Source organism: Uloborus diversus, chromosome 1 (genome assembly GCF_026930045.1).
Source record: "Uloborus diversus isolate 005 chromosome 1, Udiv.v.3.1, whole genome shotgun sequence".
NCBI lineage: Eukaryota > Metazoa > Arthropoda > Arachnida > Araneae > Uloboridae > Uloborus > Uloborus diversus.
The window spans coordinates 162,732,564-162,745,965 of NC_072731.1; the positions used below are offsets into that span (position 1 = coordinate 162,732,564).

The window sequence follows — 13,402 nt, forward strand, 5'->3', positions numbered from 1 at the left end:
AATGAAATTATTTCCAGACGTTCGAAAAGTGTTATTGATACTGCATGATATTCTACTAAATAATAACTTAATAAAAAGTTAGATTATTCAATAGTATATAGAATTTTTTTAAAGTGTAAAGACTTTTGTGAGATGAAATTTCCGGCACTTTTTGGTTTTTGATTTTTAAAAAAATAAGTTTTAATATTTTTAAAAGAATTTTTATGTAGTTTTGTTAAAAATTGATCATAGATCTTATAATTAAATCCCTATTTCGAAATAATAATTCTAATCAATGGATAGGGGCCTATTTCATTGAGAGTCGTAGGTATACGAAGACTTTTGGGAGCCACTGTATACGTTGCTTTTGTATTGCTGATTATACTTTATTTGTACATTTATTACTTTTTTTACATATTCAAATTAAAAGTTATATAAGGGAAAAAATATTTGAATTTTCGTAATGGGGTTGTTACCATTTGTCAAAAGTACTACTTTTAGTCACTGAAGTTGATAGAATGAGCAAAAAAAAAAAAAAAAAAAAAAAATAATAATAATAATAAAATAAAACATGGAGCGAAGAAATTTTTTTTTTATTTGCAAAACGTTTATTTTTAATTATTTTTTTTTTAATGTCCGATTTTTCAAACAAGGCGTGGTCCATATGACGTCACAAGTGATGTACTTTTCTGCATCTCCACAGGCGCGCTGAATGCTTACGTTTTCCAGCTTTTCATAAATCAGTAGCGAACTAAACACTGCACTCTGCGCTTGCTATCAACTATCCCGTTGACAGTACACGTGACACGTGAGTAAAGATGCGAATGAAATATTGCGTTATATGCTAATGGTATCAGTGAATGGCATTTCATCACTTGTGATGTCATGTGCAGAACCGTAAACAATGAAATTGCACCGTTCAAAATAATTGTTAAAAATATTAAACTTTGTCAAATTGTTTAAAAATTGGTCAAATCCTATGATTTTAAGCATGCTCTTTCAGAAAAAAATACTTTTAAAATTTCAGAAACGACCCCATTCTATTCTTTAATTTGTCATTCGTAAAATAATGCGCTTAAATGCCAGAGAAAATTGCTTTACGTTAAGTGTTCTTAATAGGAGATCCATGTTGAAATTTACTGAAAAATTAACCGTAACAATTTGAGAAACTGAATTTGATACTACATATTCTAGGTCGTCCTTCTTTTTTTTCCATACGACATGCATATTTTGTTGTTTAATATCAGTTTTAAATGCTAAAACGCTATGTTTGACATTATTTGCAACCCCAAACTGATTAAGAAAATATTAATCAGGCGTTAGAAAATTAATATTGACAAACGGGAAAATAGGCGCATTTAGTTCTAGACTCAATTTTTTGTATACATTTCCTAATGTAACTCATATTAAATTGAAAATAACTTTTATTTCGAAATAATTTTAAAACAATTATCTGTTGCAATGTTTTGCCTCAAGTTTATTTAATTCCATTCCGTCTTTTTAATTTAAACAAGCAAATAAAATGTACGGAGAAATGTCTTTAACTTTTTTCAAGTAAAATTAATTTGTATGTGACGTTAAAATAACTAACATCGACTGTTAATTTGCACATAACCTATAGATAAGCACAAAAACTTCAACTTTACAAATCACAAACTTTTTTTTTTTTTTCAATTTTAAGGAAGGAAAAAATGTCGAAAAAAAAAAAGATAAAATGATTGAAGTAAACTTTATTTTGCATTGAAACAGCTGCAACGATTATTTCACAACAGCCTAAACTTTGACTTTAACGTTTGGATACATCTACCACTCGGAAAAATCGAACTTACTTCCTGAAGAAACAAAATAGGCTATTTGAGAAACCGAAACGACATATTTGTTATACAAAAATGCATTTAAAAAAGTTATTCATGGCTTTCAACCCGTAAAAACCACGTCTATCCCTGCATAATAGCTAATTAAACAAAGGACTCTTTACTTCTCGCGGAAGCTTACAGAGAGAGAGCCCAGCTGACGAACAGCTGTGCTTTGAGGCGGAAGTCACACATCGGAAAGTGATCAGGTTCGCTATATGAAGACTGCACACTGAGCTTGTCGGGCGCTTTTGCTCGCGAAGTGTTCGGTACCGTGGAAGGGGATTTCGCGTTCCGAATCCCGAAAGAATTCCACTCTGAATGAGGGACACCATCAAAGCCAGTCGAGCCGCTAAATCTCATTTTTTTTTCGTCTTTTCCTTTTATATTTTTTATACTTTTATAAATTGTTACCGATTTTAAAGTTGTATTTCATGGACTATTTATATCTTCGCAGAGAACTTTAAGCAGTTTTTAATGACTGATGTATAATATTTAAACGGAAACTTCCAGTGAAAATTTTAAGATATTACCCGAAAAACTATGCAAAGGTACGTAATTTGATACATATTTTCTTATCATTGAGTGTGACTTATATACTTGTTCAAAAAATGTCCTCATGCTTTTAGTAAACTTTATTTACATCATTTCATCTTCTCCATATGGTTTGTGAGGGATTTGTTACTTTCATTTTACACAATCAGTTTTTTTCAAAAGGTAATAAAAGTACCGTATAAAATATTTTCCACAAAATTTTGTTATTTGAGTTAAACATATGTTAAATGAAATTTGAAAACTAGTTTTGTCATTTATCGTTGTTGTGTTTAAACAAGAGTAAAAGTATTTGAATAGAAAAAAAAAATATTTATCCTTTTGAATCATCTTTGATACGATCAAATGGATTGCTCAGCTAGGTATTATATTTGTGTAATTTTAAATAAAAAAATTCTGTAGTTGAACGAAACGGTTGACCGTTTTAGTCCATCTCTCTTAAATAATCAAGATTTTTTTTTTTTTTCAAAAAGTTATTTCTTTAAATTTGCTGATTTATGGTTATATTATGGAGAATAAATTAATAACATGGATACTTGTTGAGATAGAATTTATTTATTATTTTTTTAGTGATATCATACAAAAAAAAGGAATAACAATAACTGCATGTCTGGATTGCGTTGAAAAATACAGTTAATTTCTCATCAAACGGAGTATTTTTAAAAATATTTTACGCACTAACAGTAGATTGCTGTTTATAGAACGTAGTAGTTTAAATAAATAAATGCTTTTTTTTTCTTCAACAATGTTTTTATACATGTGGTTTTACGTGTATTTATATTTAGACGCTGTTGCACATAGCGTGTAATTTATATGATTTATTCAACAAATCGAGCGTATTTTTTATGAAACATGTGATAGATTTAATTTTTTAGGCACATTTTAAAGTTTTTTTGGGCAATATTTTAATTCAAAATAAATAGAATGAGTTTGTTCTTTAATTGAATCTATTTACTAGAAAATTTGTTTACTATATTTAAAACTGGGAGAAAACGTGCCACAGTATGTTTACATTTTAAAAATTGTGAAAACTAGTAGCAACATTTCAAACTTAATTGAAAATATGTATATTGTTTTATGATTTATTTTAACGCGATATTTTTTTTAATCGTGCAAAACTAAAGCAGAAGTTACTACTTATTTATTCTATATGAATGCATATCGTGCTACGATGTCTATGATTTATTCCTGGGTCATATGTTTCGTAATATTACTCATTGTTGATGATATATTTTTTTCATGCATCGTTTTAGTCTCTACCATTCTTAATATTAATTATCGATGTTTTGTTGATGATGATGTAGTCGGCCACATCTACATGAATGGCACTAAGTACCATGCGCGCACCCTTTACTTCGTGCCTGTCAAGGGCAAATGTGGGTCATTCAGTTTGTTTGGATCTTGACAGGTCCGATGCTGCTTCTCCGTGTGATTGGAATTTGAACAGTTTCCAATATTTTTCGCACATAGATGAAAATATGCGCTAAATTTTTTTAATTGGTTTTGAGGCGGTTTTGATTTTTCACCAATATGTTTTATTTTATTTGTTTATTTTAGTGATCATTTTTTATGAAATAATTTTCCTTTTATAGAAGCTCAAGTTAAAAATTAGGCTTAAACGATGAGTTATTTTAATTTATTAAGCATGTTGTTAATTTACGCTTTCCAAATGTTCAAAATTAAAAGTGCATTAATCGCAAAATTAATATTATAGTATTTCTTTATTGTTTTTAAACTTTATACGAGTAAGTAAAGATACTTGATCAAATTAAAAGTTCTAGATGCTTATTGCAGTCTTTTTTTTTTTTTTTTGTGTGTGTGTGTGTGTGTGATGAATTAAAATTCAAAATTTAAATATCATTCCAAGTAATGAATATTCGAGCTGAAGTAGTTTTATTTTCCTAGGACCTTCGATCGGAAATTTTACCCTAATACAGTTGTACTACACACCTGTAAATAACATGATATCAATAATGCACGATAATTTTTTAACACACCTGGAGAGTCAAAACAGTTTCCTTTACACTTTTTTTTACAGAAATTTTCGTTTTATTTAGATGGAGGAGCATTTTGTAATTTTTCTACTACACTAAAACAATATCCTTAAAAGAATATTTGTACCACTACTTTTTAAAAAATGTTTATAGCATATATTCTCGCTGTAGATCTTACAGTGCAAGCTTCTTTGCTGAGAAAAATATTGTTCAAGTGCATTATTCGCAAAAATAATATTACAGTATTTCTTTACTGTTGGTAAACTTTATACGAGTAAGTAAAGATGCTTGATTAAGTTAAAAGTTCTAGATGATAATTGAAGCCTCTTTTTGTGATGAATTAAAAGTCAAAATTTAAATATAATTTCAAGTAATGAATATTTGAGCTGAAGTAGTATTATTTTCTTAGGACCTTCGATCGAAAATTTTACCCTAATACAGTTGTAATACACACCAGTAAATAACATGATACTAATAATGCACAATTATTTAACACACCCGGAAAGTCAAAACATTTTCCTTTATACTTTTTTTTCCAGATATTTGCGTTTTATTTAGATGGAGAAGCTTTGTAATTTTTCTACTACACTAAAACAATATCCTCAAAAAAATACTTCTACCACTACTTTTTTAAAAATGTTTATAGCATATATTCTCGCTATAGATTTTACAGTGCAAGCTTCTTTACTGAGCTATAAAATATTATTCAAAACGTACACTTTTGAACTACCTATTTCAAACTTGAGATAGTTACTTTATGTTTAGAAAGTTTCAAATATTTGTAAAACTGGTGATTTCAGTGTGGCTTCCGAAATTTATGATTAATTAGAAAGATAAAAACTCGAATTATGCACATCAGTGATAATTTTGAGGTATCAATTTGTATACATAAATTATTATTAATGTATTTTTCCGGATTTAGATATACAAAAGCCGTAGCTAAGCTAAGTCTTAATTAAGCCTTATATACTTAAAGCCATAGGTTAGTTCTAAAAATCTTTGTTTAGGAAGAAAAAAAATGGGCTAGTTTGTCTTCAGCTGCAGTGCTGTGAAACTTGACGCTTTTCGAAGAAATAAGGGATTTAAATTATTGTAAGAATGCATGTACTCAAACTACGTATATTTAACAATGATTTAGGAATGAGGGAAATATTTTTTTTTCAATTTTTTGTTCGATTTTCACTTTAGTTATTCTTTCTCATTCCAAGCTGTGTGAACGTAAAAGTGAAATAATTAATTTTTTCCAATGATGGTGTAAACAATACTGTTTTCAGTATGCGCTCTCTATCAAGCATTTTTGAACATGGCTCCTTCTTCGCTGAACTACTCAAAACTAACGAACAATTTTATAATCTATCAGGTTTTAGATATAAAATATTTTTGAACCAAATTAACGAATTTGGTTAAAATTTAAATTGAGATATTTGGGAAAAAAAAGAAAATAAGTTTTCATAGAAATTGGTACTGAATAGAAAATTAAGTATATGTTTATATTAATATATTTTCTGAAATATATGAATAGTTATGCGATTTGTAACAAAAACACTGTTTTATTTCTGTTTACCGCAGAATAAATGTAGATTTCTAGTAGAGTTTGCTCTCCGTGATTGCTTGCACAAGCATACATTATGTAGAATCATCCTACACACAAACTTAAGTTTTTAATTAAGCAAACATGCTTCAGGGTGTACAGCGGCCGTAAGAAAACCGAAAGCAAACCGAGGAAAATCGATGCAGTAAATATCCTTCCCAAAACGTAGAAGAGTGCTTTTCGAGCAGTACGGGCGTTCTTTTCTGGCTCCGCCTACACTCATTCTCTATTTAAATCCTCCCGTCCAAGAATGGACTTGACACTAGGATTGCGCTGTTTTGAGAGAGGGAGAAAAGACATGCCGGAAACATTCTCCTTGTCCCTTTCTTCAGTACTTTCAAGGGTGTAGTTGCTGCCAAAATGTCACCGGGAGACATGCGATAAAGGACACCTGCAAAATAAAGTCAAAATTAGATTCGCAGTATGTCAGTTCACTGCTGCGGGAGCTCGTTTGCCACTATCAGCTCAATTGTCGCTAGCAGTCGCATTTGGTTGCGATTGTACAAGAAAATAATTAGACCACACATTTAAAGAATAGCAAATGAAAGGGAAATTATTTATTTATTTATTTATTCATGTTTTTTTTTTGAAAATGAAGCAAGGTAAATTGAATTCATACACTGAAAGAAAAGTTCAGGCACTTGTTTAAAAAATAAATAATAATATCGAAATCGTCCGTGTTTCTTCGTAAAATGATTTAAAAAAAAATTAATTTTAAAATAAAAAAGGAAATATTTTTGAATCGAAGAAAAAGTAAAATTGTTTTCGTTGCTGAACTCAATGTCTTTCTACCCATACCCTTTGTTTTTGAATGTTTATTTATTTACTCCAAAAATGAGCTATTCGTTGCCCACATTGTTTTCGTTAGTATTGTTGTCCTTTATACTGCTTTATGTTGTATGTTGTTGTTATGTTGCGTACTCTTAAAATCTAAAGTATAAGTATAGTCTATTAAAACTAATGTTAGCGATTAATTAATTACATCAAATGAAACTAAAATAATTTTTTAAAGACATTTAAATTAATTTAAGAAGCCAGTGTTTGTTTCGAAAAATTTATATTAGAAATCAGTTACAAAACTGAATTATACTTCGAGAAAAAAATGCACGATTAAACTTGGCTCAATTACTGAGAGTATTAGAATTTTTTGAGGCAGCGCAACTAATTTTGTTTCTGCGTGTAAGCAGTAGGTAAGTTTTCAAATTTGTAAAATATTTTCAAAACATATCATCTGTAAACTTTACTTAGTATATCGGACCATAAACATTATTAGAAGTAGTAGTATAAAAACACTGTTTAATTATCTAAATAAATTACTTTTCTACGATTTTTTTTATTTTATTTTATTTTATTATTATTTTATTCTTCTTCTTCTTTTTTTTTTTTTTTTTTTTTGCAAGTACTGCAATTAGAGCTTCAGTTATTTGAATCATCGTACAAACTAGTTCTCTAACAAAAAAATAAATAAACTATTTGAAAAACAAAAATGATCCAAGACGGTAATATTAGAGTAATGCTTATCAATACAGTAGACACTCGTTTTACGCTGGTTTATTTTAAGCGGTTTCGATTATACGTGGTTTAAGATTTGACACCTTTATTTTATTTTACGTGGATGAGTTTCAGTTTTGCGCGGATGCGGCAATGCAAACAGATAAAATTCTCCCCTCTTTCAGAATTCAAACTCCTAAAGATTGCAGATTACGGGTAATCAACTGCATTTTGGCGTGCTAATAATCGAGCTTGGCCACTGGAGATATTTTATGCCATTGGTTCCAGAGCTCTTTCCAGAAGTAAAGTTATTAAACTCACACAGTTCAGAACTCACTGGAAGAAGAGCTTTTAGGAGTGAAAAAGGAGGCCAAAAAAATCAACGAGGATACCAACGTCGGTGAAGCACAACCAAAAACGTTCACATTGAAAATTTTGAGCCGTTCCTAGACGATACAAATGATCTTTCTGATTTGTTAGTGAAAGAAGATTCTATCATGGAAATGACGCAAGTTATCATGGATGCGTTAATGCTCTGTAAGGAATTGCAGAGAAAAATTCTTAATTATTGCCGAAAGACTATCATAGCCAGCTCCTTTTTATAAGCAGGAGACGAAATTAACTTATGTTTTCTTTATGTATGTTGTGCATAAAAGTCGACATAAGTTCACATTAAACTCATTATACAATTAGTTATCAGTAGAATGAAGAATTTTTATTATCAATGGAACCAAACCCCAATTTTAACACTAGTATTAGGTCTCAATTTATGCGGTTTCGATTTACGCGGCATTTCCGTGGAACGTAACCCCCGCGTAAAACGAGGGTCTACTGTAAATAAAATCTTAAAATCTATTTCAGAAAAAAAGTAATTAAAAGTTTTTAAAAAGCAAATTTAAAACGATATGAAGCAAACTCTCCTGAAAACTTTATGAACTATTCTATTTTAAATTAATATTTAGTCTTAAACTAAAACGGTAAAAAAGGTTAAACTTCAAACAAATACTGTTTATTACAAAATAAGCTGTGATAGAATTTAATATAAATTGTTTGGTTCACTAAAACTGTATGTATTTAGTTCGACGTACCGCTTTGTTTGTACGTATTTTGTTTCCAAATAGATGTTTGCATCTTTTGTTCGTAATTTTTCAATTGCGCAACATCCAAAATAACTTACATTACTCATACTCGGAAAGCTGTCTCTCGCTTTACTGTCTCAGTTTTACCGTAAATAAAATGCAAGAATAATACAAATCGGCTAATTTTCTGTTCTTTACTGTTTGATATGTATGAATCTCTCGAGACAAGCAACTGACCTTTTTTTGTCCTTGCTGTAAACTACTAATAAAAGAAGAATAAAAAAATCATTGTAACTCTGAAAGAAAACAACATCATTTCGTTTTTTTTTTTTTTTTTTTTTTTTTTTTTAATGACAATGGTTTTCGAGAAGTGTGAATTATGTATAGTTTCTATTTTGCTCCGAACGAAATACAATGGAAGCGTATTCTATTATCGTTGAAATCTATTTAATAAGTATAATTTTAGCCAATGCTTAAAAACAATATTGTTTAAATTTAAATTTGCAGTACATTTTGAAAATTTGAAAGACACACGCAGTAATTTGTTATCAATATTTTTCCGGAACATGAAATTAAATTTCATACAGATCAATCGTCACCGACTATTTTCATTTCAAGTTATTGTATTCTACTGACATTATAGTCGATGGAAACAATGTTCGATTTAATGGATGGAATGTAAAAACTTTTTTTTTAAATTATTGGCCATATGCAGTTCTAACTTACAATGACATTTACTGGAAATTATACGCTTGAGAAATATATTTAAACTGTACACTTCCTGTAATTATAATCCGTGCAATAATTTAAATTCTGCAAATATTTTTATTTATCGAAAATACAATTTTGGTAAACTCTTTACTAAAAATGGCTATTGCAGTCACGGAATCAATCATTCAATAATAATAGTATTTCTTTTCGCAAATTAGTGGTTAAATAAAGATTATAAAGTGTGAAACATTAGCGACCATCATTAAAGCTCAGTTACGCGACTCAAAATAAAAACATTTATTTTGGGATTACAAGGTTAATCTTTTCAAAAAATGTAGGCTCTTGGACGAAAAGACATTCGAGATAAAAGTAGAAACATCCGAACTATAATGGTTTCTTAAATATTTCAATATAGGTACTCCAAAACCTAGTATGAATAACTCTTCTACATATTCCTCTTATTCTTTATTTAAAATACGGTTCAAAAAATATGACGGCGTATTTGAAAGTTGGAGTTAATTCTAACCAGTGAATCATGTTTTGGAAGAAAGGAACTTAAACCGTGACAGGCGTCCTTTGGCACCTTGCCGTAATTTAAAAGTGAAACATGCTGACTTCACGTTGTTAAACGAATTACTGGAGGAAAAACAACTACGCTGATGTGCATCTTACACAATCACCGTAATCTGATATGTCACAAAAAATGGCAAAAGGGTTATGTTTTTTTTTTCCTTTTTTTTTTGAATATGCAAAAATGTTCATATGTTAGTACAATTTTAACATGTCTAGTATTTTGTTTCCCTTAAACGCAATATACTGATAGTACAAAAAAGTCTGTTAAGTTACAATGAGTCTGTTTTTTAATGTCGAACAATTGAAATAATTGCATTGAAGAATATCTAAAAGGGTTTTTCGTTTAATACAATATTATCATATTAGCGATGGGTAAATATGATTTGCAACAGAATTGGAATTAAGTCTTAACTGCGACAAGTGCCGAATTGATTTAGACCTTGTTACATTTATTTGTTTCAGAACTTTCTTGCAATTAAACGATATTTTTGCTTTGAAAATAGACTGAAATTAAACGCTTTAAGTAAAAGCGAGTTAATAAAATTATGTTTTTTCTCTTGCTTAGAAGATGAGGTTTTTTTTAAATATTTTAACTTTTAAACATCTGCAGTCTAAAACAGTGGTGCCCATCCATCACATACGGGTCATATGCGACCCTCAAAACTGATCCATGTGGCTGGAGTTATGTTCAGTGTTACGAATAGAAAACTATGTTCTTGAAACATCAAAAAAAAAAAGTTCATCTTCATTTGACACTGGGAAGGATTGTTGTAAATTTGGAGCTAAATGGTCAGAAATTAAGTTCTAAAAGACAGATGGAAATTTCGCATTGATAAAACAAGTATGTAGCAGTTATAAGAACAATACCTGGTTTCTTAAGTTTCCTTCCCTCTCCTTGTTTTCCAATGTAAAATTATGAGTTCTGGCCCACATGATTCATCTTAATATGAGGTCCGGGTCTCAGGTAAAAAAGGTTGGGCACCACTGTTCTGAGACATAATCAATGGTATAAAATATGCTATCATAGTAGGCAGGTTTTCCGATAAGTATTCTACTGTTTTAATAATTATTTTTTTCCTTGCTGACTTTTTCAATTTTTTTTTTTTTTTTTTGGGGGGGGGGGCTTTCTAATTTTTTAAAAAATCTAATAGTTAACATCTTACCTATGATAAAAGATGAAAACCGTCACTTAAATTTTCCTCCAAATTGCCAACATTATAAAATTTTCATTTTAACATTTAAAATCTCTTGATTTTAAGTCAGCGTTGTAATGAAAAATATATTTTTATTCCCTTGTGCTTTTCTTTTAGAGTTAAAGGCTTGGGAAAAAATAACAAATTTCGTAAAGCCCTGCAATAACGTATGAGACTCCGAACCAAACTAGTATGTTGTGGCTATCACGAAACTTTCTTCTTTATTTTTCCTTTTTCTGATCTCTCCCCATGCTTAACGAAGAAGCAATATTCCTAACAAAAACAAAATTACACATGCAAAAACTTGACGACCATCCCAATGTCTGAATTATTGTAAAAGCAAAGCAAAGAGCGAAAATTGAAAGTTATTTTAAAAGCCTTGCTTGAATTAATTACAAATATTTTATTTATTAACAAACATAATATGGCAACAGTTAAAAATTTTAAACCATTGAGATAATATTTCCGATCATTTCCATACAATTAAAATCACGAGAAATACGCAGACAACAATCTATTACGATTTATCTTTCTTATTATTGCATTAATAAAGCTATTTTTATTCACAAAAAAAAAAAAATCAACACCTCTTGGAGCGATAAGAGTCAAAATTGAACCAAAGCCTGTTTACGTATGGATTCACATACGTATATTCCAAATTTCAACCAGAACGTAGCATTACTTCTTGAGATAGGGCACTCACAATGGAAAAAAAGAACGGGCGATTGCGCTACCCCCTTTTTAGATGTTGACACCAAAATAAAATCAGCTCTTATACCCACTAAGGGCTACTTGTCAAAAAAATTTTGTTTGATTCCGTTCGTTATTTCTTGAGATACAGCAGTCACAATTGACGACAAAAAATGTTCTATAACTCAACTCTCGTTTGAGCTATTGACACCAAAATTAAATCAGCACATGATCCTGTTAGGGGCAACATGTGGACCAAATTCTGTTTGATTCCGTCAGTTACTTCCTGAGGAATAGCAAGCACGCGTAACTCAAAAATCGTCCCATTGCTCCACCCCCCTTAGAGGAATTCACGCCAAAAACCAATGGGCACAAGTTCACATAGGGGCACATATGTGTACCAAATTTTGTTCAATTTCATGCTGTAGTTTTTGCTGTAGAGCGGCCACAAAAAACTGGTCACATACAGACGTGACACACACACATACACACATACACACACAGACATTTTCCAAAAATAGTCGAAATGGACTCAGCACACCTCAAAACGTTCGAATCCATCAAAATTCGAAAGTCGAAAATTTGCACGAATCCAATACTTCCTTCTGTATATTAGATATAGAAGAAAGTAAAAATTGCTGCATTGCAGTCACTGCTTTAACATAAACAGCTGCAGATATTGTTGTTGTGACATATTGTTCACTAATCATGAAATTGTCTGACAGGACTTATCGTATTCATTACACAAATGCAGGATTAGCAGCCCTGGAAGTCTTCCAGGTTTCATAGTCTCGTCTCACTTCGATTTCACTCGTTTCACCCCCGATTCACTTCACTCCTCGCAAATACGAGGTTTTCTCGGAAAATACGTATAAAAGTTGAATAATAACTTTATTTTACAATTATTCAGGTATTACAAAATGGTCTCCTTCAAATTACTCTCCCTGAGACACGATGCACTTCTGTCAATGCCGTTTCCACTGTTGATAATAGTTCTGAAAGTCTTCAGTTCTGATGTGAGAAAATGCCGTATCATTTCTGCCTTGATGGCTTCCACATCTCTCAATTGCCGACTTCAAAGCACCATTTTGCATTTCGGGAACAGGAAGGTCCGATTTATCCACAAGGGGCTAAATCGGGTGAATTAAGCTAGTGGTCTGTCACGGTGATTGAGCTTCAAGCCAAAAACTCACGAACAAAGAGCGACGTGTCAGTTTTTGTGTCAGAATTTCATGAACGATTGTTTTGGGGATTGACAGCTCGTCAGCTATCATTATGACTGTCAATCTATAGTCTTTAAGAACACAACCCGAATTCGTCCAACAGTTTCATCAGAACTTGATGTCGAGGGGCGTCCAGGGCGAGGGTCTCCTTTCACGTCTTCTCGGCATTCCCAGAATGTTTATAACCACTTGTTCACGGTTGGTTCTTTCAGAGAATTGTCTCCGTAAACTTGTTTCAAACACTCAAAAATCTCACGGCCATTCTTGCCTAGCTTTGCAAGAAACTTGATGTTAATGCGCTGTCCCTCAATCAGTGCGAAAGCTCCTTACCAATGGCAGATGAAACAGCGGCGATGCCACATGGCGGTTCCTCCACGGCGCCGAGATACGTCACCTCAACTTATTTACACGTATTTTCCGGATAAACCTTGTAAACGCCTTAGTTTACGCGGAATGAAGTGAATCAGACTGAG

At 31.1% G+C, this 13,402-nt stretch overlaps 1 protein-coding gene across 1 annotated transcript in view; it reads left to right on the forward strand.

Moving 5' to 3' along the window:
- Window positions 1-2,036: 2,036 nt before the first annotated feature.
- LOC129233334 (protein Tob2-like) overlaps window positions 2,037-13,402 on the forward strand; it is a 29,871-nt gene continuing 18,505 nt past the window's right edge. The window contains exon 1 of the mRNA XM_054867379.1: window positions 2,037-2,383. The gene's annotated coding sequence lies outside the window, so the exon portion shown is untranslated. The remainder of the gene's footprint in view (window positions 2,384-13,402) is intronic.